The sequence below is a fragment of the Nicotiana tabacum genome, chromosome 5 (assembly GCF_000715075.1).
Source record: "Nicotiana tabacum cultivar K326 chromosome 5, ASM71507v2, whole genome shotgun sequence".
Taxonomy (NCBI): domain Eukaryota; kingdom Viridiplantae; phylum Streptophyta; class Magnoliopsida; order Solanales; family Solanaceae; genus Nicotiana; species Nicotiana tabacum.
The window spans coordinates 51293666-51317658 of NC_134084.1; the positions used below are offsets into that span (position 1 = coordinate 51293666).

The following is a 23993-nucleotide window of genomic DNA, read 5'->3' on the forward strand; positions in this document are numbered from 1 at the left end:
CTTTGCAGGTACAACCTCAAGCTTAACCCCGACAAGTGTGCATTTGGTGTTCCATCCGGAAAGCTGTTAGGATTCATAGTCAGTCGGCGAGGCATCGAGTTGGACCCATCAAAGATCAAAGCCATACAAGATTTGCCCCTTCCGAGGAACAAGACTGAAGTGATGAGTCTGTTAGGAAGGCTGAACTACATCAGCAGGTTTATTTCTCAGCTCACGACAACTTGTGAGCCTATTTTCAAGTTGTTAAGGAAGGGCGTTGCGATCAAGTGGACTGACGAGTGCCAAGAAGTGTTCGACAAGATAAAGGGTTACTTGACAAACCCACATGTGCTGGTTCCGCCAGAACCAGGGAGACCTTTGATTCTTTACTTGACAGTCTTGGAAAATTCATTTGGATGTGTACTGGGGCAGCATGACGTCACCGACAGGAAGGAGCAGGCCATCTATTATCTTAGCAAGAAGTTCACAGCTTATGAGGTTAAGTATACTCACCTGGAAAGGACATGTTGCGCCTTAACTTGGTGCTTGGATCCATTGAAGTATATCTTCCAAAAGCCTATGCCGACAGGAAGACTTGCAAAATGGCAGATTTTGCTCACAGAGTTTGACATAATCTATGTGACTCGGACTGCGATGAAAGCCCAGGCATTGGCCGATCATTTGGCCGAGAACCCGATCGATGAAGAGTATGAGCTGCTGAGGACTTATTTTCCTGATGAAGAGGTGATGCATATTGATGAACTAGAACAAGCCGAAAAACCAAGCTGGAAACGTTTCTTTGATGGGGTTGCTAATATGAAAGGAGTCGGAATAGGAGCTGTGCTTATTTCTGAAATAGGGCATCACTATCCTGTTACGGCTCAACTTCGTTTTTATTGTACCAACAATATGGCTGAGTACGAAGCATGCATTTTGGGTTTAAGATTAGCTGCGGACATGGATGTCCAGGACGTCTTGGTCTTGGGAGACTCGGACCTCCTGGTGCATCAGATTCAGGGTGAATGGGAAACAAGGGATTTGAAACTCATACCATATCGACAATGCTTGCTTGATCTGAGTAAACGATTTCGATCAGTGGAGTTCAGACACATCCCAAGAGTTCATAATGAGGTTGCCGATGCTTTGGCCACTTAGCATCGATGTTGCACCACCCAGACAAAATTCATGCCGATCCTTTGCATATTCAAGTCCGAGATCAGCATGCTTATTGTAACATGATTGAAGAAGAACTGGATGGCGAACCATGGTTTCACGATATCAAGGAATACATCAGAATGGGGATATACCCAGTGCAAGCCACGGGGGATCAAAAGAGAACAATTCGACGGTTGGCAAGTGGATTTTTCTTGAGTGGAGGAGTTCTGTATAAGAGAACACCAGACTTGGGACTGTTAAGATGCATAGACGCTAGACATGCTATGGTTGTCATGTCCGAAGTACATTCAGGAGTCTGCGGACCACATATGAGCAGATATGTGTTGGCAAAGAAAATTCTCCGAGCAGATTATTATTGGCTCACCATGGAGCGAGATTGTATCAGTTTTGTGCGCAAATGTCATCAGTGCCAGATACACGGAGATCTGATTCATTCTCCACCATCAGAATTGCATACAATGTCAGCACCATGTCCATTTGTTGCCTGGGGCATGGATGTCATTGGACCTATTGAGCCGGCAGCTACCAACGGTCATAGGTTCATTCTGGTGACCATTGATTATTTCACTAAGTGGGTTGAAGCTAATACTTTCAAGTCGGTAACCAAGAAGGCAGTGGTAGATTTTGTTCATTCCCATATCATCTATAGATTCGGAATCCCAAAGGTGATCATCACGGATAATGGTGCTAATCTTAACAGCAATTTGATGAAAGATGTATGTCAACAGTTTAAAATTACACACCGCAATTCCACCCCATATCGTCCCAAGGCGAATGGAGCCATTGAGGCAACCAACAAAAACATAAAGAAGATACTTCGGAAGATGGTAGAAGGTTCAAGGCAATGGCATGAAAAATTACCATTTGTATTGTTGGGTTATCGCACTACTGTCCGAACTTCAGTAAGGGCAACTCCTTATTTGTTGGTATATGGAACTGAAGCAGTAATACTGGCGGAAGTTGAAATTCCATCCCTTCGGATTATCGCTGAGGCTGGGATTGATGACGATGAATGGGTCAAAGCCCGATTGGAGCAGTTGAACTTGATTGATGAAAAGAGATTGGCAGCAGTATGCCATGGCCAGTTGTATCAGAAGAGGATGGCAAGAGCATATAATAAGAAGGTGCGTCCCAGGAAATTTGAAGTAGGACAGCAGGTGCTGAAACGAATCTTGCCACATCAGGCCGAAGCAAAGGGCAAGTTTGCCCCGAATTGGCAAGGGCCATTCATTATAACCAGAGTGTTGTCCAATGGCGCTTTATGTTTAACAGATATTGAAGGGAAATGCGTCGACATGGCTATCAATTCTGACGCAGTTAAGAGATATTATGTATGATTTCTTTTGATTGTAATTATTGTTTGTTTGCACTTGGCATGGTTTCGGAGAATGAAATGACGGAGGCAATTTGTTCTTTCATCCAAACACTTCAACCTTTGCTTCCCCTTTTGAGCCTTATTTATTCTTTCATACCCCTCTTTTGGAATCAGTAATGAAAATGAAAGAAAAAGAGAAGAGAAAGATAATGATAATAAAGACAAAAGAAAAGTCACAAGAGAAACAAAGGAATTGGGAACTACGTTTGACCTGATTCCTCAAAGAGGATACGTAGGCACCTCACGACTCGGTCATAGTGTAACAAAAAACGAAAAAATCCCCAAGCAAGAAAAACTGGGGCAGAAGTTGTGTTTATAATTTTGGGAAAGAAAGTTGATTCCAAGACTTGTAATGTTTTACCCATCAAAATTATTTTGAACCTTTTACCCTTCTTCTTTTAGCCATACAAAAAAACCCATATTGATGTCCAAAAAAAAAAGACCTCCCGATTAGTATCCGAGAAGTGCCAAGTCATGCAAACGGAAGTCGGGAATAACACTCTGATCACCAGCAGAGAAGAAGATCATAAGCTGGAAATGAATTGGTAGTCGAAAGAATCCCCAGTAGAGAGAGTCATATCGGTAACACTTCGATCCCCAGTTGGAAAAAATAAAATAAAATGAGAGAGTCTTATCGGTGAAAACCTCCACAGGCACTATAAGGCGACGTAAGTTGAGAGAAATAAAACGAGAGAGTCTTATTGGTGAAAACCTTCACAGGCACCATAAGGCGACGGGAGTTGAGAGAAACGAGAGAGTCTTATTAGTGAAAATCCCTCGAAGGGCACTATGAGGCGACAAGACAAGATTGGCGGAAAGGATCCGCATTTGGCAAAGAGTTGAGTGCCTGTTTATCCCCAGCAAGTTGAGGCCGTTCGAAAGATTGATTGATATAAGTAGACTGGGTGGATTAATCCGGAATGCACGACATGATAGTTGGGATCGGTTATATCATTCAGATAAGTTCTTTTCTTTCCTTTTCCCCAGCATTTGTTCAGAAAGTTTTCTTCTTTTGTTATCTTTTGAAATCATCACTTTTTCATTTCTTGTCTAAAGACTTTATCTCCCCAGCAGTTTGTTTTTGAAAAGGATTTTCAGAGCTTACTACCAGTTGCCAAAACGATGCCAAGCAAAATGCGAATAAGACAGGCCAAAGTAAGGAGACACAGCAAAAAGAAGTTTGTCGCAAGTCCAAATGATGAATGGGTCTAGAATCTGAGAGGACCAAATTTCCATAGGAAGTTGGATAAAAATAGAAAAACAACAGTTGAGAAGTTATGGATCAAATTCCAAGAGGATCCCCAGTAGATTTGCGAGATGCAGGAACAACTCCGACAGATTATCGACCAAGTTCCGCGATGGTCGGACAACACAGAGCGGGGAAGAAAGAGAAAAGAAAACCATCCCCGGCAGGAATATCATCCCCAGCAAATAATATCATCCTCAGCAAGTTTTGTAATAAAGCGCAAAGAAGGGAAAGGAAAAAGGGAAAAACCATCCCCAGCAGGAGTGGCACGACCACTCACCACGTTTTAAACTAACAAATTTTTCTTTGATTTGAAGCAGGGAAAGGAAATGTTATTAACAGCGGGAAGACATGGCCACAAAGAAGATTATCCAACTGGGGTAGAAAATTTTCTCTCATTGCGAAAATTTTCTTGAAATCAGATAACCACTTGGGGGTAAGATGGAAGGTAACACAAGTTTTGAAGGAAGTGGAATCCCCAGCAGTTTACGGGCGAAGGCAATACAAGTTTTAAAGAAAGCAATCTTGGAAGAAGCAAGATAAGCCACGTTTTAAGGGTAGTGGTCTTTGAATCAGTGCCATCCCCACCATTGTTAAAGGGAGGAAAGTAACTAGTCTTAAAGAAGGAAGATAATTCCCTAGCAGTGTTATCCCCGGCAGGTTTCAGAGAAGTGAAAACACCAGCTTGAGGAAAGTAGTTCCAGTGGAAGGAAGACACCAGCTTTAAAGGAAGTAGACTGTGAAGAAGGAAAATAACATAGTTGTGAATAAAACACTGGTGTTGTCCCCAGCAGTTTTCGGAGGAGTAAGACACCAGTTTTGAGGGAAACAGTTCTGAAAGAGGATGATTCAAGTTAGAAGGAAAATGGTTCGGGAGGCAGGAAGGAACAACATCAGTAAAACGCATTTTTTAAGAAGTAATTGAAGTCAGGAGCCCGCCTGAAGAATGGAGGTGTTATATTTTGAAGAAGTAATTGAAGTCAGGAGCCCGCCTGGAGAATGGAGGTGTTATATTTTGAAGAGTTAGTTGAAGTCAGGAGCCCGCCTGGAGAATGGAGGTGTTATATTTTGAAGAGTTAGTTGAAGTCAGGAGCCCGCCTGGAGAATGGAGGTGTTATATTTTGAAGAAATAGTTGAAGTCAGGAGCCCGCCTGGAGAATGGAGGTGTTATATTTTGAAGAGTTAGTTAAAGTCAGGAGCTCGCCTGGAGAAAGGAGGTGTTATATTTTGAAGAAGTAGTTGAAGTCAGGAGCCCGCCTGGAGAATGGAAGTGTTATATTTTAAGAAGTTGTTGAAGTCAGTAAAGCAGAGGAATACAACAAAAATCCCCAGCATCAATTCAAGTTTGCAAATCAGAAGGAAGGCAACAATGGTCGGAAGAAGGCAGTTCAACCTTCGAGGAAAAATGATTCGAAGCTCACAAGAAGGGAATAAGCAGTTCGAGATCGGCAATCAAGGGAGAATACAAGTCAAATCAGAAGCAAAGAAATACCAGAGGAAACACAAGGCAGCAAGGCAGCAACAGTCACATGACCAAGTTTGAGAATAAATTTTGTAATTCATAGATCATAGCTTAGTATAACTTCTTTATCTTTCATCAAGGTGTAATAAGGAGGTCAGTAAGCGGTAACATCAGCAGCAATGGCAGTAACAGCAAAAAGGCAGTTCCATGATAGTCCCAGCTACCGAAACTTCCCGAACTACATTGACCTGATTCCCTTTTAGCAAGGGATATGTAGGAAACCTTTGAAGCAAAGATTCGGTTAAAATCTTTTCAAAAAATGCTTCACACGGAGTATTCCAACGGGAAAAAAACCCTCGTATCCGCTCACTTTATCTTTGCACGAAAACTCTTCGTGTTTCCGGACAAAGAGGGGCAGCTGTGAGCACGTAATTTTTGCCCAACGAGAACTACTCCTAGAAAATTTAAAATAAAATAGTTTTGTGTTGTTTGCAGTTGTTGCGAATTTTGTGTTATTTTTCTTGTATTGTTTGCATTCGTTCGTGCTTGTTTATTTGTTAAATTAAGAATAAAATACCAAAAAATATGGCATTTGCATTTAGAATTTGATTTTTGCAATTGTTTAGTTAATCAAGAAAATTGGTGTTTTGCCAAAAATGAGAAATCACAAAAATAATGTACTTTGCATTTTTTTAGCATTTAAGGTCTAGTTGTGTGATTTTATTTTAAATTGGTACTTAATCATGTGTCATAATTATTATTAAGAGCTAATTAGTAGTTTAATAAGTTAATTTGTTTTATAATTTAACTTAGAATTTTAGTTTTAATAATTAGAAAAAGAGAAAAAAAAGAGAAGAAGAAGAAAGAACAAAAATAGGAAGGAAAATCGGATTGGGCTCAAATCCCTGGACCAATGGCATGTCCCAAACCCGGTCCAGGCATCCCCTCTCATAGGACGATGAAACGACGTAGTATAGGAGCCAAACTACGTCGTTTCAATGGCAAAAATCTCAGCCATTCAACCAAACCACATCCAACGGTCACAGATCAATACCCGTATCCAAGAACCGAACCCGACCCGTTTGTCCAGAAACCAACCCGGTCTCAAGAGTGTCCAAACGACACCGTTCCATTAAGTGAATTGATCCAAGTCGTTGATCTTAATCGATCTAACGGTCTGGATCAAACCCTTCCCCAGTATATAATCCTAAGACCGCACCCCGCCCCCTTAGAACCCCCCTATTCATCTCCCTCAACGGGTCTTCAGAGACCAAACCTTGTTCCGCCACTGACCGCCCGCCGGAAATTGCCCACGGCGGCGGTCAGTCACCAATGGCCACCCAATTAATACCCCTAAGCCATCTGACCACCCTCATTGCAAATCCAGTACTCGTTTGCTTCGAATCATCCTCAAACTTCTCGAATCTTCATTTGAAGATTCGAGCAAAACCTGGACCTACCCCAAACCGCCCTGAGCTCACACCCTAGCACCCCATGACCTCCCTCATGCCCAAAACACACTTGGTTGGGTTCGAATCTGACCAGAGCTGGACGAATCCCAAATCGAACCCCCAAGAACCCTAAAAGACCAAAAGTTGAAATCTGTCCAAATTAAAGGATAATTTGGGGTCTAATCGACTTTAGTCGAAGTGTTCTCAGTTGAGAACACTCGATTAAGGTCCGTTCGACCTCAAAAATGGTCTGAGTCAGGGTCCAAGTCAGGGTCGTCCATGTTTCCGAGTTCTTGAGGTATTTTCCCTTTCTTGTTTGTTCCGTTTTTGGGTTTGGTTATTCTGTTTACTTTGTTTAGTGTAGCTTTATTGGTTTTTTAATTGTTGTTGATTGATTCTGTCCTTCTCCACCAGACCTTTTATTTGGTCCAATTTTATCATTACTTCTGTTTGCTGTCGATTGTTATGTGGTATAATTTGTGTAATCGATTGAATAAGTGTCGTCGATTAGTCTGGTATACTTGAATGTTAGATTAGCATGATAATAGTCTAAGTTTTGGTTCATGCTTGTCTGTTTCCCCTCCTGCCTCGTTTGTGTTCTAAGTTTGTATTAAAATGAGCTCGTTGGTATATTTGAACTTAGAACTGAGCCTGTTGGTATATTCAGTTCATTGAACTGGATTTATTGGTCATTTGTTATCCTGAATCTGTCAATACCCTTAAAGCCCTGGTGACTGTTTCTTCTTTTGTATTCCAATCTGATTAAGGCACATGCTCGTCTAGCTGATTTCAGCTCATCTATTGCTGAGCTAAATATGATTGTTTCCCCAATATAACTAGTTCAATGTGTGCTGCCCTGAACCCTTAGTCTTTATTTTAATGCCACTTGATTTAATAGTTTGAATTAATGATTGAATTAGTAGCTGATTTGAATTGGTCGTAGCTGTTAGTTTGTTGGATTCCACTTGGTTAGTGGGTAGGACAATAATTTCAGGGCTTTAGGGGGTAATTTGGGAATTGAAAATAGGAAGAAGTGGGTAGTTTGAGTGTTCTGTCCACTAAGTACTAAAATATCATTAAACTAATACAGTTGTTTAGTGCTATGGGGAACAAGACATAATGGTGGGGGAAAGGTTTAAAGAAAAGGGTGCTCATACCTATTGGGATTTAAAGAAAGAGAAGACAAGTGTAGTGGGGAACAAAACACATACTAGTGGAATTAAAAGGATAATGGGCAGAATTAGTGGGAAAAAATTCTGCCCAAAGTGCTTTTGAAAGTTGAGGGGCAGGGCAGTGTTTGGTTATAAATAGAGTCACTTAGGACAGATAGAGGGGTGGTTTATTTTTTGGACACACGGGATTAATCCTGAAAAATCTGAGGAGAAGATTTCTGAGTCTTGAATCAGTTCTGAGAGAGAGTTTAAAAGAAAGGATCCCAGTTTTGAATTAGAATCCAGTCCCTTAATCTATTTATTTCGAGTCTTTGAGTTTGAGTTAGTGGATAAATCAGCTGACTGCATATATTTCAGCCCCTGTTTCGTTCTTGGGTTTTGGCATTATTTGAGTTTGTTCTATCAACTCTGTTGGGTTTTCATACTGTTTTGGGCTTCGAACTTGGGTGGATTTGCTGCTGGTTATTGTTTGTTGTCCTACTGTGTTGTATTGCTACTGCTGCTACTGATCCTCTTCTTCTTCTTCTTGTATTGTCAATACCAGGTACACATTTTGTATATTCTTGGCTATTGGAATGAAATGAAGCAAGTTTCCTGCTGCGGAATTATAGTGAAAATTTCTGTTACATATATAGATAAATTGTTTATGATGCGTGTATTCGTCCACTGTAGTTAAGTATTCTGAACTCCAATGGATTGTAATGGAATGGTTTGCTTTAACTGTGGATTGTGTTGGACTGTTATAATAGATTTTAGAATTTAGAACATCAATCTGATTTAGTTAAACTAATTAGATGTGTATTCTTGGAAGCCTAAGAATTCTATAGCTAACAATCTGATTTAACTTGTGTTGATTAATGGAAGCTCAGTTTGTTTTTTTAGATACATTCCACTAAATTGTTTTCCTAGGATACAGTTGATTTTGAAATCAGTATGACGGCCACTTTAAGTTTGATGGCCCGGAATTCATTGTTACAGCATAAGTGTTGGTAATTCTGGATTAATAGTTCATAACAGTAGTTAATCGAATTGAACATGCCTTATTAATAAGACTGCTTTGAATCTGCTCGTGGATGTTAGCTATTTAGTCCAAAACACGATCCTTCATTAGGAGTCACCATTAGTTAAACAGGTGGAGTAAGCTGAATTTTTATATGAGATTCCAATGATTAATTGTTCCTTAGTTTGAGTAGATAAACGTGATTCTCCCTTCTCATAACTTGTTGAGTGCACGTTAGATAACTTGAAGTTGTTCCATTGATTCTGTGTTAAACTAGAATTGAAGCTGAGGTCAGTGATCCACTATGGACATTTTGGGCTTCGGTACTGTCAACAACGGCCCAAGTCCAACTCTAATTGCATGTTCATTTGGACCTGGGCCTAGATCTATAGTTGGTTTGCTCTGTGTACACACTTAGATAAGGGTCCATTTATACGGACCGCATTCAGAACCTAAAAATGAATAAAAGTTGATTTCTATGAGTTCAATAGACCCAGGTCTTCTAATCCTTAAATAATGCAAATAAAAAATAAAATGATAGATTGTTTTAGGATTGGCCCTATAAAAATGATGAGACAAGCCTCGCCGAATAAAAAATGCAAATTGCGGGGCCCTCAATGAATGGTTGAAATAAAACCTTTAGAATTCGGGACAGGCTATTTAGCGAATTTTACGGCCTTCCTCAAAATAACAACGCGCTAGTCTCTTCAGGCGCGTATTTTAATAACATTACCTCCCTAAACTCGGGTGCACATTTATGTGACCCAAATCCAAATCTCAACGAAGTGGAAATATGTCGATAATCACGGGTACATTGATTGTGACGTGGTTCGAGATGCATTTCCATGACGTTGCAATCCTTTTTAAAATAATGAATGAGACGAGCCTCGACAAACAAAAGTTGCGGGGCCCTCTATAAGTGTTTGTAAAATTCCTTAGACTTCGGGATGAGCCGTTTAGCAAAAGTTCACGGCCTTCCCCGAAATGACAATACGCTAGTCACTTTAGGCACACCTTTAATAATTTACTTTCTTAAACTCGGGTGTACATTTATGTGACCCAAATCCAAATCCTAACAGAGTCAAAATGTGTCGATAACCACGGGTACATTGATGTGACGTGGTTCGAGATACGTTTTCACAATGTTGCAATTCTCTGTTAAAATAATAATAATAAAAGCGGTACATAGTTAAAATTTGCACATAAGTTCAACATGTATTAAAATCAGATAAATAAGCCGAATATGACAGTTGAGCGACCGTGCTAGAACCACGGAACTCGGGAATGCCTAACACCTTCTCCCGGGTTAACAGAATTCCTTACTCGGATTTCTGGTTCGCGGACTGTAATACAGAGTCAATCTTTTCCTCGATTCGGAATTCAACCGGTTACTTGGGACACCATAAATCTCCTAAGTGGCGACTCTGAAATAAATAAATAAATCCCATTTCGATTGTCCTTTAATTGGAAAAACTCCCTTTTACGCCCATTTGCGGGTGTAGCTGAAAAAGGAGGTGTGACAAAACCTACCAGGCATGCCACCTGATAGGGATATTGATTTTGGTATTGATTTGGCACCAAGCACTCAGCCTATTTGTATTCCTCTATATCACATGGCTCATGCTGAGTTCAAGGGATTGAAGGAGCAGTTAGATGAGTTGCTAGATAAGGGGTTCATAGGTCTAGTGTGTCACCTTGGGGTGCACCACTGTTTTTGTTAAAAAAAAGTTAGGTATATGAGAATGTGTATTGACTACTGGCAGTTGAACAAGGTTACAATCAAGAACAAGTATTCATTACCGCTCATTAATGATTTATTTGACCAGCTTCAGGGTGCCTGGGTATTCTCAAAGATTAACTTGAGATTGGGGTATCACTAGTCGAATATTAGGGCTTCAGACATCCCTAAGAGTCTTTTAAGATTCGTTATGGGCATTATGAGTTTTGGGTGATGTCTTTTGGTTTGACTAATGTCCCAGCAACCTTCATGCATTTAATGAACATTATGTTCCAACCTTATTTGGATTCTTTTATCATTGTGTTCATTAATGATATCTCGGTGTATTCCCGTAGCGCTGAGGAGCATGAGCAGTATTTAAGGATTATGCTTCAGATTGAGGGAGAAGAAGTTGTATGCTAAGTTCCAAGTGCGAGTTTTTATTAGACTCGGTGGCATTCTTGGGTCATGTGGTATCTATTGATGAGATCAAGGTACATCTGAAGAAGATGGAGGCAGTTCAGAGCTGGCCCAGATCTTCTACCGCTACAGAGATCAAGAGCTTTTTGGATTTGGCAAAGTTGATTGAAGGGCTCTCCGTTCAGGTGGTCGGATGAGTGTGATGAGAGCTTTCAAAAGCTCAAGATAGCTTTGACTACGACTACAATTTTGGTTTAGACTTCAGGATCGGGGTCATATATGGTTTATTGTGATGCTTCATGCGTTGGCAATGGACGTGTGTTGATGCAGGACGGTAGGGTGATGGTAGGCTATAATTACGTATTTTAGTAGCTTATTGCACTCTAATTTACTGTATTTGAATTGTGTTTGAGCTTTAATCGCTAGTGTTTTGTACTTATTGTGTGTTTTATGCCTTGTAAGAGTGATTCTTAGCTATGTAAATGTTACAAAGCTAATTCGAGCTATTTAGAGCTTTGAAGTCTGAGTAAAAGCCCAAGGGATTAAGTCGGAATCGTGTTCGAAGGTCGAGAACCACATTTAGATATCAAAAATCAAGAAAAAATTTGTACTCTGAGAAAAGTCCACAGCCGCGGCGCATGGAGAGGCAGGTGGGCCGTCGCGGCTGCCTATATTTCTGATGCCTTCAAAATGCAAGCTCCCTGATAAGTCCCATTACTGCCCCGCTTGGCGCGTCGCCCCATGCATCTCGCCATTGCAATTTTTACAGAGTAAATGTCCTATTTCGGCTAAAATTTAAGGGATTTCGTTTGGGCCCGACTCTACTTGGTATAAATACATGGAAAAAATGTAATTTCATGGATTTTTGGCACATCTTAGACCTAAGGAGGCTAAGGAGGAGTTGGAGAATAGGAAGCACACGAAATTCATCATTCAATCCTCACTCAAGACACGGGTTTGGATCGTTTTATGTTTTTCTTTACTTTAAGCATATTTGTGATGAATTGCTCCATATCTATGGAGTAGTTTCCTTTTGGGTTTGATGGATTTGGTGTATTGATATTTATTTGTGGATTATAACTCTAGTTTTATGTATTGAATCGTTTTGGATGTTTTAATTATTGCATCTATACTCACTTGTTCATGTGATTGGGAGAGGCATAACTTGTGATATCTTTGCATTATATAATTGGTTGTGTTCATTAATTCTTCTTAGTAATCAAAAGAGGCTAGTTGAATTGTTGATTGAACCTAGTTAGGAGGATAATCGAGAGAGGTTCGACCAATCCACTACGAATTCTTGCATATCTTCACAGAGCTTAAATTGGTTCATCTTGTGAATTTGAGATTTAATCGTGAGAGAAGTTTTTTCTAAATGTTTGAACTAATAATTGACTGAATTCGAGAGACTCACTTGAACATTAGAAGTGAATTATCTAGAGTTAGATCCCAAACATTTGTCTTGCACCTATCCTATCAAAACCCTATCTTCTCCCATTGATAACCTTCTTTGCTCAATACTTGTGTCGATTGTCATTAGTTAATAGTTTAGGCTCTTAGTTAATTTTAGATTTAATCATATAAATCTCAATTGTTGATCATCTTGTATAGCAATCAAGCTAGAAACTACGATAATACTGTTTAACTCCAATCCCTATGGATACGATATTATACTATACTATATTTGATTAGCGAGCATAATTTTAAGTGGTGTTTTGCGCTCGTCAAATTTTGGCGCCATTGTCGGGGATTGGCAATCAATAGTATTTAAAATAGTTTGTAGTGTCAATTCAGGAAATTTTTTCTTTTTATTTTATTTTATTTTTGCCTTTGTTATGGTTGGTGTACTTTGACTGTGCACAGGTTACAGATTTAGATTGGTGCATGACTCGAGCTTTTGCAAATGAAGTGCAACCATACGAGCCCGAGATAGACAACTGTAACAGCTGAGGAAGGAAAAAAATCACATCGAGACGTTAGAAAGGGCTGGGCAATCGTCAACCAAAGAAATCATGGCTGGAGACGATGATGATAATATGGATTTGGCTGCAAGAGAGGCAACCCAACAACGAGAAAAAGCTGCACGAGATGCTGAGGAAGCAGCTATTAGAGATTCATATATTATTTATGAAGAGGAGAGGTCTTAGAGAATTTATCAAAATCAACCCTTGATTGCATCTCAATTCGGAAATATAGCTCCCGGTGCTGGGAGATCATTTGGAAATTATGCTAGACCGTTCTACAACCAAGGATTATCAAGTGTTAGACCACCTCCAATTGCAGCTAACAATTCGAGTTGAAGCAAGGGTTGCTTCAAACCCTTCAAAACTGTTGTGTCTTCAGTGGGAAGATGAACGAAGATCCAAACAACCATCTAATAGACTTCGAGGAGATTATGAATACCTTTCAATACAATGATGTGTCACAAGATGAAGTTTACTTAAGGACATTCCCCTTCACACTCAAAGATGATGCAAAGCTATAGCTTTGAAGCTTGATATGGGATCAATTGGAACATGGGATGAGATGACCAGAAAATTTCTTGATAAATATTTCTCATCAGCTAAAACGGGCAAGTTTAGAAAAGAAATCCATAACTTCTACCAGAAAGAGACCGAAACTATTTTTGAAGCATGGGAGAGGTTTAAGGATATAGTTCGAAAGTGTCAACACAACGGAATTGAACTCTGGATGCAACTCTAGGACTTTTGGGATAGATTGACACCGGCCTCGCTTAGAACATTGAGCAATGCAGTTGGAGACCCTTTGATGATGAAGACTCCAGAGGAGATAGTTACAATTCTTGATGAGTTATCTGAAGATGCTAATCAGTGGCCTTCTGAGAGTGTTGAAAGAAGAATATCAACTGGTGTTCACCAAGTTGATGCTAATACATCTGTGCAGGTACAACTTGATGCTATGGCTAAAGAAATACGAAAGCTGACCTTAGCCTCGATAAAAAATGAGCTTCACACAACTTGTGATATATGTGGAAGAGGACACCCTACTCATGAGTGTCAAGCCTATATTGAGGAAGTTAATGTTGTTGGAAATTACAACTTTAATGCAATGGGTCAGAGGCACCTCGGTTTTTCATGGAGTTCACCTGGGGTTACTGTAAATACATGGCAACAAAATAATCTCAGACCCCAGGGACAAGGAGCTCCGGGTTTTCTAAATCAGCAGAGGCAAAAATTTCAGCCTCGATAGCCCACTCAGTCTGGCTTGGAAGATCTCATGAAGGCCTTCATTGTCAAAACCGATGAGAGACTTGAAGCTCATAGCTCAGCTATCAAAGAACTGGGCACTGGTGTTCGAAACCGGGAAAGACAGGTTGGGCAGCTAGCAACAATATTATCTTAGAGAATTCCAGGTACTCTTCCTGCTGATATTGAAATAAACCCCAAAGAAATAGTGAATGTTTTAACCTTGAGAAGTAGGCAAGTGTTGAAAGATCCCACACCAGTCCAAAAAGATAGGGAACTCGAAAAAGAAAGTGGGGAGCGGTTGAAAATTAAAGTTGATAAGAAGAAGAAAGATAAGAAGGGAGATGAGAAAAAGAAAAGGAAGAGAATTCAATAAGGGAGGAACTAGAAGAGAGCAAGCATATGACTTCTTTACCTTTTCCCCAAAAGCTATATAGAGAAAAGCGGGCAAACAATTTGAGAAGTTTTTGGATATGCTGAAACAGGTTCATGTGAACTTACCATTCACAGAAATGCTCTCACAAATGCCAGCTTATGCCAAATTCTTTAAGGAGATCTTGACAAATAAAAGGAAGATAGAAGAGACCTCAGTGGTCAAGCTCACGGAGCATTGCAGCGCAATCTTGCAAAACAAACTCCCACAAACGTGTAGAGAGATCCAGGGAGTTTTACTATACCTTGCTCTTTGGGCACTATTAATTTTGATAAGTCTTTATGTGATTCTGGTGCCTCAATTAACTTAATGCCCTTGTCTATTTACAGGAAACTAGAGAATGAGATCGGAGAGATAAGATCAACACCAATATCTTTGCAGTTGGCAGACCAAACAACTGTGATACCTGAGGGGATAGTGGAAGATATTTTGGTTCGGGTAGATAAGTTCGCCTTTTCGCTAGATTTTATAGTGGTGAAGATGGAGAAGAATAAGGAGGTCCCTTTATCCTAGGAAGACCATTCTTAGCAACGGGTAGAGCGATATTAGATATACACGAGAGAAAACTCATTCTTAGAGTGGGTGAGGAGACTGTGACTTATGAGATTAACATAGCAACTGGGTGAGAAAGGAGAAACCGGCTGCAAGTGTTGAGTGGAAAGTGACGAGTTCAAAAGAGAAGGATATAGTGAGTGAGAAAGATAAGTGCAGGGTGTACCCCAAGAAGCCTGAGAAGAAGCTATCGGCATGGATGTGTGCATTAGTTCGGGCACGTGGAATGGAGCCCGACTTTGACTCAGACCCCGACTAGATGTTCAGGGAAGTTTCCTTTATCTTATGCTTTTTAATTATGTGTCATGGGAACATGACACAACTTAAAGTATGGGGTGGGAGATATTTGTATGTTGTATGTATATTAATTTTAGTTTCTTTTTGTTAGTTGTAGTAGTTAGAGATAGAATTTTTTTTTGAAAAAACCATAAAAAATTTAAAATTTTCGATTTTTCCCGACGATGGATATCATCGACAGGCTTCTTGAAGGATTAAAGTCTAAAACAAAAAGATTTTCTTTTGTAGGTAGTGTAATAATTCCCCCTTGATTTTTCTTCGTGTCGCGGTTCTTTTCCAACGGTTTTGTTTGAACCAGGTGTAGTTAGTTTTTACTTTTTTGTTAGGAGTGGAAACCTTGTGCTATGATTTGAAATGGAAGCAATGTCTCTTAACTGTATTATACTTGGAGAATAGTGAGTGCTTTAGTTGTGACACTTATGCTCAGTTTTTTACTCGTGTGTAAGTACTTTAAAATATCTAATCTTAACTTTTTTTAACTGCTTTGACTATAGTGTCTTGATGAGTCCAATACTGAGTGAGTTATTTGTCATGTGTGTGTGAGATTTTGTTGTATTCTGTGCACTGCATTTGATGTCTAGAACTTGACCCGCGCGTTTGCAAAGCAAAATAGTAGTTTAATTTAGTCTAGGAAGTGATATAGGCATTTTTTTGTTGAGTCAGATATATACTTTTACCCACCCGATTGTTATGAATCTTAGTTAACCCCTTTGAGCATGTAATCCTGTTCTTTGGCAACAACATTACAAGCCTTACCCATTTATTTGAATTGACCTTCTAGTTGAACCTTGTACCTCTCTTGAGCACTTGAATTTGTTATGAACTTTGTAAAAGTTGAAATGTGGGGTGGTTGGATTGGCTTTTGAGTGGAACTAGTGAAATAAGGAGAAAAGTGCATTGTTTTAAAAAAAAAAAAGAGCCACTTGAATATTCCTTGATAAGTGGTAGCTCTTGATGTAATTGTGCTTAAAGAAGTAGGGAGTTAATGTAAATTGATGTGAAGGTGGAGTTATGGTTTGAAATAAGTGTGGGGGTTTAGAATAATGAAATGTGTATATTAAAGTGCTTAGGGAGATGTAATCGCTCTTATATCCAAATGTATCCCACCTATCCCGCAGCCCACATTACAACCAAATGAAGTCCTACTTGATCCTTGACTGAATGAGCTCAATTATTAGAGTAGTACACTACGGGAAAGCCTATGGTACGTCTTTTTTGGCATATGAATGTTGTTTTTTAGAGTGAGCGAATTCATTCTATCTTGAGTTTCCAATTGTTCTTAATTTCTATTGTATGTGGAACTACTCTCTTTTGTTGTGTGAGGACAATTGATTCATGAAGGAAAGGTAATGTTGTTGACCACTATGTTAGAGTAAGTGAGCGAGTTGTGAATAATGCATGGTACTTGTGAGTAAAATCTTGAGGTAAAGATGTTACACGATTGTGCTTAGTCTATTTTAAATATTCTTGGTGTGATGAGTTAGGGGAATTGTTAAAAAGGTCATGTCTTTATTAAGTGTAGTTTGATTGCTCGAGGACAAGCAATGGTTATGTTGATGGTAGGCTATAAGTACGTATTTTAGTCGCTTATTGCACTCTAATTTACTGCATTTTAATTGTGTTTGAGCTTTAATCGCTAGTGTTTTGTACTTTTTGTGTATTTTATGCCTTGTAAGAGTGATTCTTAGCTATGTAGATGTTACAGAGCTAATTCAAGCTATTTGGAGCTTTGAAGTCTGAGTAAAAGCCCAAGGGATTAAGCGGGGATCGTGTTCGGGTGTTGAGAACCACATCTGGATATCAAAAATTAGGAAAAAATCTGTACTCTAAGAAAAGCACGTGGAGCGGCACGTGGGGCGCCGTGGGTGCCTTCAAAATGCAAGCTCCCTGATAAGTCCCACTACAACCCCGCTTGGCGCATCGCCCCATGCGATGCGCCTGTGCAATTTTTATACAGTAAATGTCCTATTTCGGCTAGAGAAAAAGGAATTTGGTTTGGGCCCAACCCTACTTGGTATAAATACATGGAAAAAATATTATTTTATGGAATTTTACACACCTTAGATCTAAGAAGGCTAAGGAGGAGTTGGAGAAGCAAAAACACAAGGAATTCATCATTTAATCCTCACTCAAGACACGAGTTTGGATCGTTTTATGTTTTTCTTTACTTTAAGCATATTTGTGATGAATTGCTCCATATCTATGGAGTAGTTCCCTTTTGGGTTTGATAGATTTGGTGTATTGATATTTATTTGTGGATTATAACTCTAATTTTATGTATTGAATCGTTTTGGATATTTTAATTATTGCATCTATACTCTCTTATTCATGTGATCGAGAGAGGCATAACCTGTGATATCTTTGCATTATATAATTGGTTGAGTTCATTAATTATTCTTAGTAATCAAAAGAGGCTAGTTGAATTGTTGATTAAACCTAGTTAGGAGGATAATCGAGAGAGGTTCTCCTAAAGATCAATCCACTACGAATTCTTGCATATCTTCACAGAGCTTAAATTGGTTCATCTTGTGAGATTGAGACATAATCAAGATAGGAGTTTCTTCTAAACGTTTGAACTAATAATTGAGTTTAGAAGTGAATTATCTAGAGTTAGATCTCAAACATTTGTCTAGCACCTATCCTATCAAAGCCCTATCTTCTCCCATTGATAACCTTTTTTTGCTAATTACTTGTATCGATTGTCATTAGTCAATAGTTTAGACTCTTAGTTAATTTTAGTTTTAATCACATAAATCTCAACTGTTGATCATCTTGGATAGAAATCAAGCTAGGAACTACGATAATATTGTTTAACTCCAATCCCTGTGAATATGATATTATACTATACTATATTTGATTAGCGAGCATAATTTTAAATACTGTCTCGTCATAGTCTGATTGCCTATGTGTCGTGCTAGTTGAAGCCCCATGAGAAGAATTATCTATTGCATGATTTGGAGTTGACAACTATTGTTCACACACTCAAGATTTGGTGGCATTACTTATATGGCATGTCTTGTGAGGTGTATGCGGATCATCAGAGTCTTTAGCATCTGTTTAAATAGAAAGATTTGAACTTGAGGAAGCAAAGATGGTTATTGTTATTGAAAGATTATGATATCACTATTTTTTATCTTTCGGGGAAGGCTAATGTGGTAGCTGATGCCTTGAGTAGAAATGTGGAGAGTATGAGGAGTTTAGCATTTATACAGCTATAGAGAGACCTTTGGCTTTGGATGTTCAGGCTTTCACCAACAGATTCGTGAGATTGAATATTTGGAGCCTAGCAGAGTCCTTGCTTGTGTTGTATCTTAAGCATCCTTGTTTGAGCACATTAAGGCTCGTCAACATGACAATCCCTATTTTCTTGTCTGTAAGGACACGGTGCAGCGAGATAGTGCTAAAGAGGTGGCTAATGATAATAATAGTGTGTTGAGGCTTTAGGGTTGGATCTGTGTTCCTAATGTGGATGGTTTGAGGGATTTTATTCTTGAGGAGGCTCACAGTTCGCGATATTCTATTCACCTAGGTGCTACGAAGATGTATCGTGAGCTTAAGTAACATTATTGGTGGTAGAGGATAAAGAAGGACATTATGGGATATGTTGTGTGGTGTTTGAATTGTCAGCAGGTCAAGTATTAGCATCAGAGATCGAGTGGTTTGCCTCAGAATCTTAAGATACCGGAGTGAAAGTAGGAGCGCATCATCATGGACTTTATGGTAGGTTGCCACGGACATTAAGGAGATTTGATGCCGTTCGAGTCATTGCACAGACTGACCAAGTCTGTGCATTTCATTCTAGTCATGATTTCCTACACTTCAGAGCAGTTGGATAAGATCCACATCAGGGAGATTGTCCGCTTGCATTGTTTGTCTGTTTCTATCATCTCATATCGCATCACTCAATTTACTTTGAATTTATGGAGAGCGGTTCAGCATGAGTTGGGCACGCAGGTTGAGTTGAGCATTGCACTTCACCTCAAACGGATTGTAATCCGAGCGGACCATTCAGATTTTGGAGGATATGTTGAGGGCTTGTATTATAGATTTCGGAGGCTAGTGGGATCAATTTCTTCCATTAGCGGAGTTTGTATACAACATCAGTTACCAGTAGAGCATCCAGACGGCTCCTTGTGAGACCTTATATGGGAGACGATGTGGTTCTCCAGTTGGTTAGTTTGAGCCTGGTAAGGCTAGATTGTTGGACACAAGCTTGGTTTGTGATGCTATGGAAAAGGTGAAATTAATTCAGGAGCGGCTCTATACAACATCGTCCAGGCAAAAGAGTTATATTGACAAAAAGGTTCTTGATGTGGCTTTTATGGAGGGTGAGAAGGTTCTTCTCCTAGTTTTGCCTATGAAGGGCGTGATGAGATTTGGGAGTAATGGAAAATTGAGCCTTCGATAAATTGGTTCATTCCAGATGTTAGAGAGAGTTGGTAAGGTGACCTACAAACTTTCTTTACCACCCAGCTTGTTGGGAGTTCACCTAGTGTCCATATTTTCATGCTTCGAAAGTATTATGAGGATCAGTCACACGTGTTTTATATCCCTTCAGTGCAGTTGGATGAGAATCTGGCTTATGAAGAAGAGCCTGTGGCCATTTTGGATAGGCTGGTTTAGAAGCTAAGGTCTAACGATATTGCATTAGTGAAGGTCTAGTGGAGAGGCCAACAAGGAAGCAACTTGGGAGACCGATCATGATATACGTAGCAGATATCCTTATTTTTTTTGATATCCAGGTATGATTCTACACTTGTTCGAGAATGAAAGTTTGTTTAAGAGGGAAAGAATGTAACGGCCCAGCCGGTCATTTTGTGTATTTGAGCCCTGATTCCCCATTTGATACTTTTCGGGTGCTTTATTATTGTTTTGTGATATGCGAGGATGGTTGGTTTGGTTCTAAGAAGGTTTCGGAGTGAATTGAAACACTTAGTGCCATTGTTGAAAGCTTATGTTTGAGTTGACCAAGGTTTGACATTTGTTAAACAATCTTAGATTCGTATTTAATGGTTCCAATAGGATCGTAGGCTGATTTTGGACTTACGCGTATGACTGGATTTGTATTTTTGGAACTTAGAATATGTCTATTTTGTCATTTTGGAATTGTGTGCAAAGTTTGGTTTATTCTGAGTTGGTTTGGTAGGAATCGGACGCTTGCTTGTGAAATTTCAAATTCTTGAACTTGGAAGCTTGCATGATGCGTTTTGGTATTTGATTCTTGGTTATGGACATTATTTTGATATTTTGAGCTTAAGAAAGATTTTTTATGAAGTTTATATACTTGTGTGGATGTTTGGTAAGGGGCTTGAGGGGTTCGGGTGAGTTTTGGACGAGTTTCAGATTGAGTTTTGGAAGTTGGAGATTTCTGGTGCTGCAGATATCGCATTTGTGATAGTCTACTCGCATTTGCAAAGTCTGCATTTGTGGAGTTCTGATTGAATTTGCAAAGTGGATCAGTGAAGGCCATCTTTGTATTTGCGAAGCTGGTGTCCCAATTGCGACATCCGCATTTGGGAAGGGGGCATCGCAATTGCGATGCCTGGTCACATTTGCGAGGCTCCTGGTCGCAATTGCGAAGACTGCTGCTCAGGGACCAACTTCATGTTTGCGAGGGTCGCATTTTCGAATCCTGGTAGCATTTTCAACTTCCGCAGCTGATTATTAGGAAGCACTTTTGGGACTTAGACCCATTATCTCATATTTTGAATCATAGACTTAGAGAAGATCGATTTTTGAAGAGGATTTTCACACAAGACTTTGGGATAAATGATTTTTACACATTTCTACCATTATTTCAAGAATATACATGGATTATTAACACTCAGATATGAAAGAAAATAAAAATTGAGGATTTGGAGGTCGATTTGGACTTGGTTTTGGAATCTAATCACCTATTTGGACTCGTGGGGTTATGGATAGTCGGGATCTACCCCGTGACTTGAGTTCGTGACCCCGGGTTGACTTTTATTGACTTTTTTAGAATTGAATAAAGATCAAAGCTTTATTATTTGGAATTGATTCCTATAGCTTTGTTTGATGTTATTGAGTTTTCTTTTTTGCTAGGTTTACCCATTCGGAGTCCTAATGTTAAGAGTTGAATATATTCATGCCACTAATGTTATACTATTGGCTCATATATGCTAGTTTCCTCTAACGGAATCCAACTACTACCGGATTTTGCCACGGGGCATCATCTAAACCCTTCATCACTTACCAGTCCCCTACCCTCTCATGCCCCCTTTACGAGTGGCATATATGAGTCTTTTTATTAAGTTCAGTGATATATTTGAGTCTTTGTATTAAGTTTACTGGTATATTTGAGCCTTTTCTGAAGCCACAACTACGTCCTAACCATTGTAACAACCCAAATTTTATCATGAAAATACACTCTTAATTCACACACTCATACATACTTTTCATACCCAGCTATACCTCAATAGTGTACTCTCTTTTAAACCCGTCATATTTCTTTTTTCAAAACAAATTTTATGTCATTTTCCCAAGCCATCACAATGTCCAAAACACTGTAATACTCCAAATTCCACCGTGAAAACACATTCTTACTCTTAATAAACACTCAAATGTACTTTCCATACCCAAATACACCTCATTAATGCTCTTTTAAGCTCGTCTCTTCTTTTTCTTAAATAAATTTTATGTATTTTTAAAATCTTTTAAAGAGCTAATGTACGAGAAATTTTTGAATGAAATAAAATAGGATTAGATTCATAGTCCAATTAAATTAAATAAGAGAGTATAATGTTTCCATATAAAATAATAATGTTATAATACAAGGGACAAACTTGTCCTTATAAGTTTGTTACATAAAAATATAAGTATAAAATTAGAAAAATTTGAGGTTTTATACAGAAAATGATTCCAAAAGGTTGAATAACATGCATGGAATGATTAACAAAATTTGTTACCCAGGAGTGTTATGTAACATAAAAAATAGGAAAAAGACTCGAATATGCCATTGAACCTAATGAAATGGCTCATATATGCCACTCGTAAAAGGGGTTGAAAGGGGAGAGGGCTGGAAGGTGATGAAGGTTTTAAATAATACCACATGGTGAAATCTGGTAGTAATAATATTCCGATAGTGAATAATGGCATGTACAAACTAATAGTGTAACGATAGTGACATGAATATGTCTGGCTTATAACAAATGACAAGCCATTTATTAAAGTCTGATGACATATTTGAGCCATTTCCACTTGCAATATTTTCACGTATCCTTGATTCCGTACTCGGCGTTTGGCTTGCACACACAACTAGCCCTAGATAATTATTTTGTTTCCACGTTATCTGTTTTCAAAACCCTAGGTAGGTATAAGTGCTTTACAGCCCAAAAAATATTTGCAATCTCTCTTCCCCTTGTTATTCCAAGTCCACTCATGCCAAAGTAAAGTCTGGTCATCCACATTTCCAGTCACCAACCCTCACCTTTATCGCTATTAATTCTGTTTTCCTTGTGCATATACTAGTTCTTGACACTACTCTCATATAACACGGATAGATGTCACCTCTTATTCTTAAGCATAGAGCTTTTGACCAAGTAGCCTCACTTTGCAGTTGCATCTCCAAAGCTTACACAGCTTGACAATAAATCATTTTAAGTCCTTGATTACCAAAATTCATCACAAGAAGATGAACAAGAACCTTTACTAATGGTAGAGTTGTCGGGCAAATAAAAATTTGCATTTAAATGTTGAGAATATAATTATTCTTATTTTAATCATTTTTCCAGATCTAAAGGTGTGTTTCGCTCTTTGTTCATTAGATTGCTAAAACGTAAAAGTATAATTTTGCCTGCTATTGCTGTTCTGTTGTTAAAGATAGGTACCTTGCTGCCCAATTTTAGGGTTGGTTAATGTTCCACTGATTGGAAACATCTTCCCAAACACCAACATTATTTGAGCCGGGAAACTTGAAAAATAAAGTCTATAATTCAATGCAAAACTATCTTGTACAGATTCAAAAATCTAATTAACCGTACAAGATTGTCAATGGCAAGCTTACCCCATTAATTACCAAAGCTATAGCACGATAAAAATAACAATTCAGAAAAGCAAACAAATTCTACCCATTTCTGAATTTACTTCTCAGAGGAGTTTGGTCCTCTCTTCTTGCCAAAGCCAACAACTGCAAAAATAAACATATTCAAATGAGAAATGCAAGAGTACCAGTGTAAACTCAAATATTTCAACCAATTAGTATCGAAATGACATCAACAGAATGTTGTATTCTAATTTTACAACAAAGCATTCTAATGCAAATTTTCAATAAAGTGTGGCTTCTGCCATGCCAAGGTTAAATCAAACTACTTTAGAGGATTATGTTGGCGTAAGTTAACATCGACTCAAACATAGTAGTTGTAGAACACTCAAAAACTTTATACCAACATAAACGCCAACACCCAAGTCGCATATTCATCTTAGGATAGGCATAGAACGCCATAGAGGGAAAATGGAAATCATTTTCCAATGTTTGATTGGGTATA

General features: G+C 38.9%; 1 non-coding gene across 1 annotated transcript; it reads right to left on the reverse strand.

Moving 5' to 3' along the window:
• Nucleotides 1-13572: 13572 nt before the first annotated feature.
• LOC142181326 (small nucleolar RNA R71) lies at nt 13573-13679 on the reverse strand. The gene has a single exon (XR_012709993.1). It is a non-coding gene; the product is annotated as a small nucleolar RNA R71 (small nucleolar RNA).
• Between the last annotated feature and the right edge of the window lie 10314 nt (nt 13680-23993).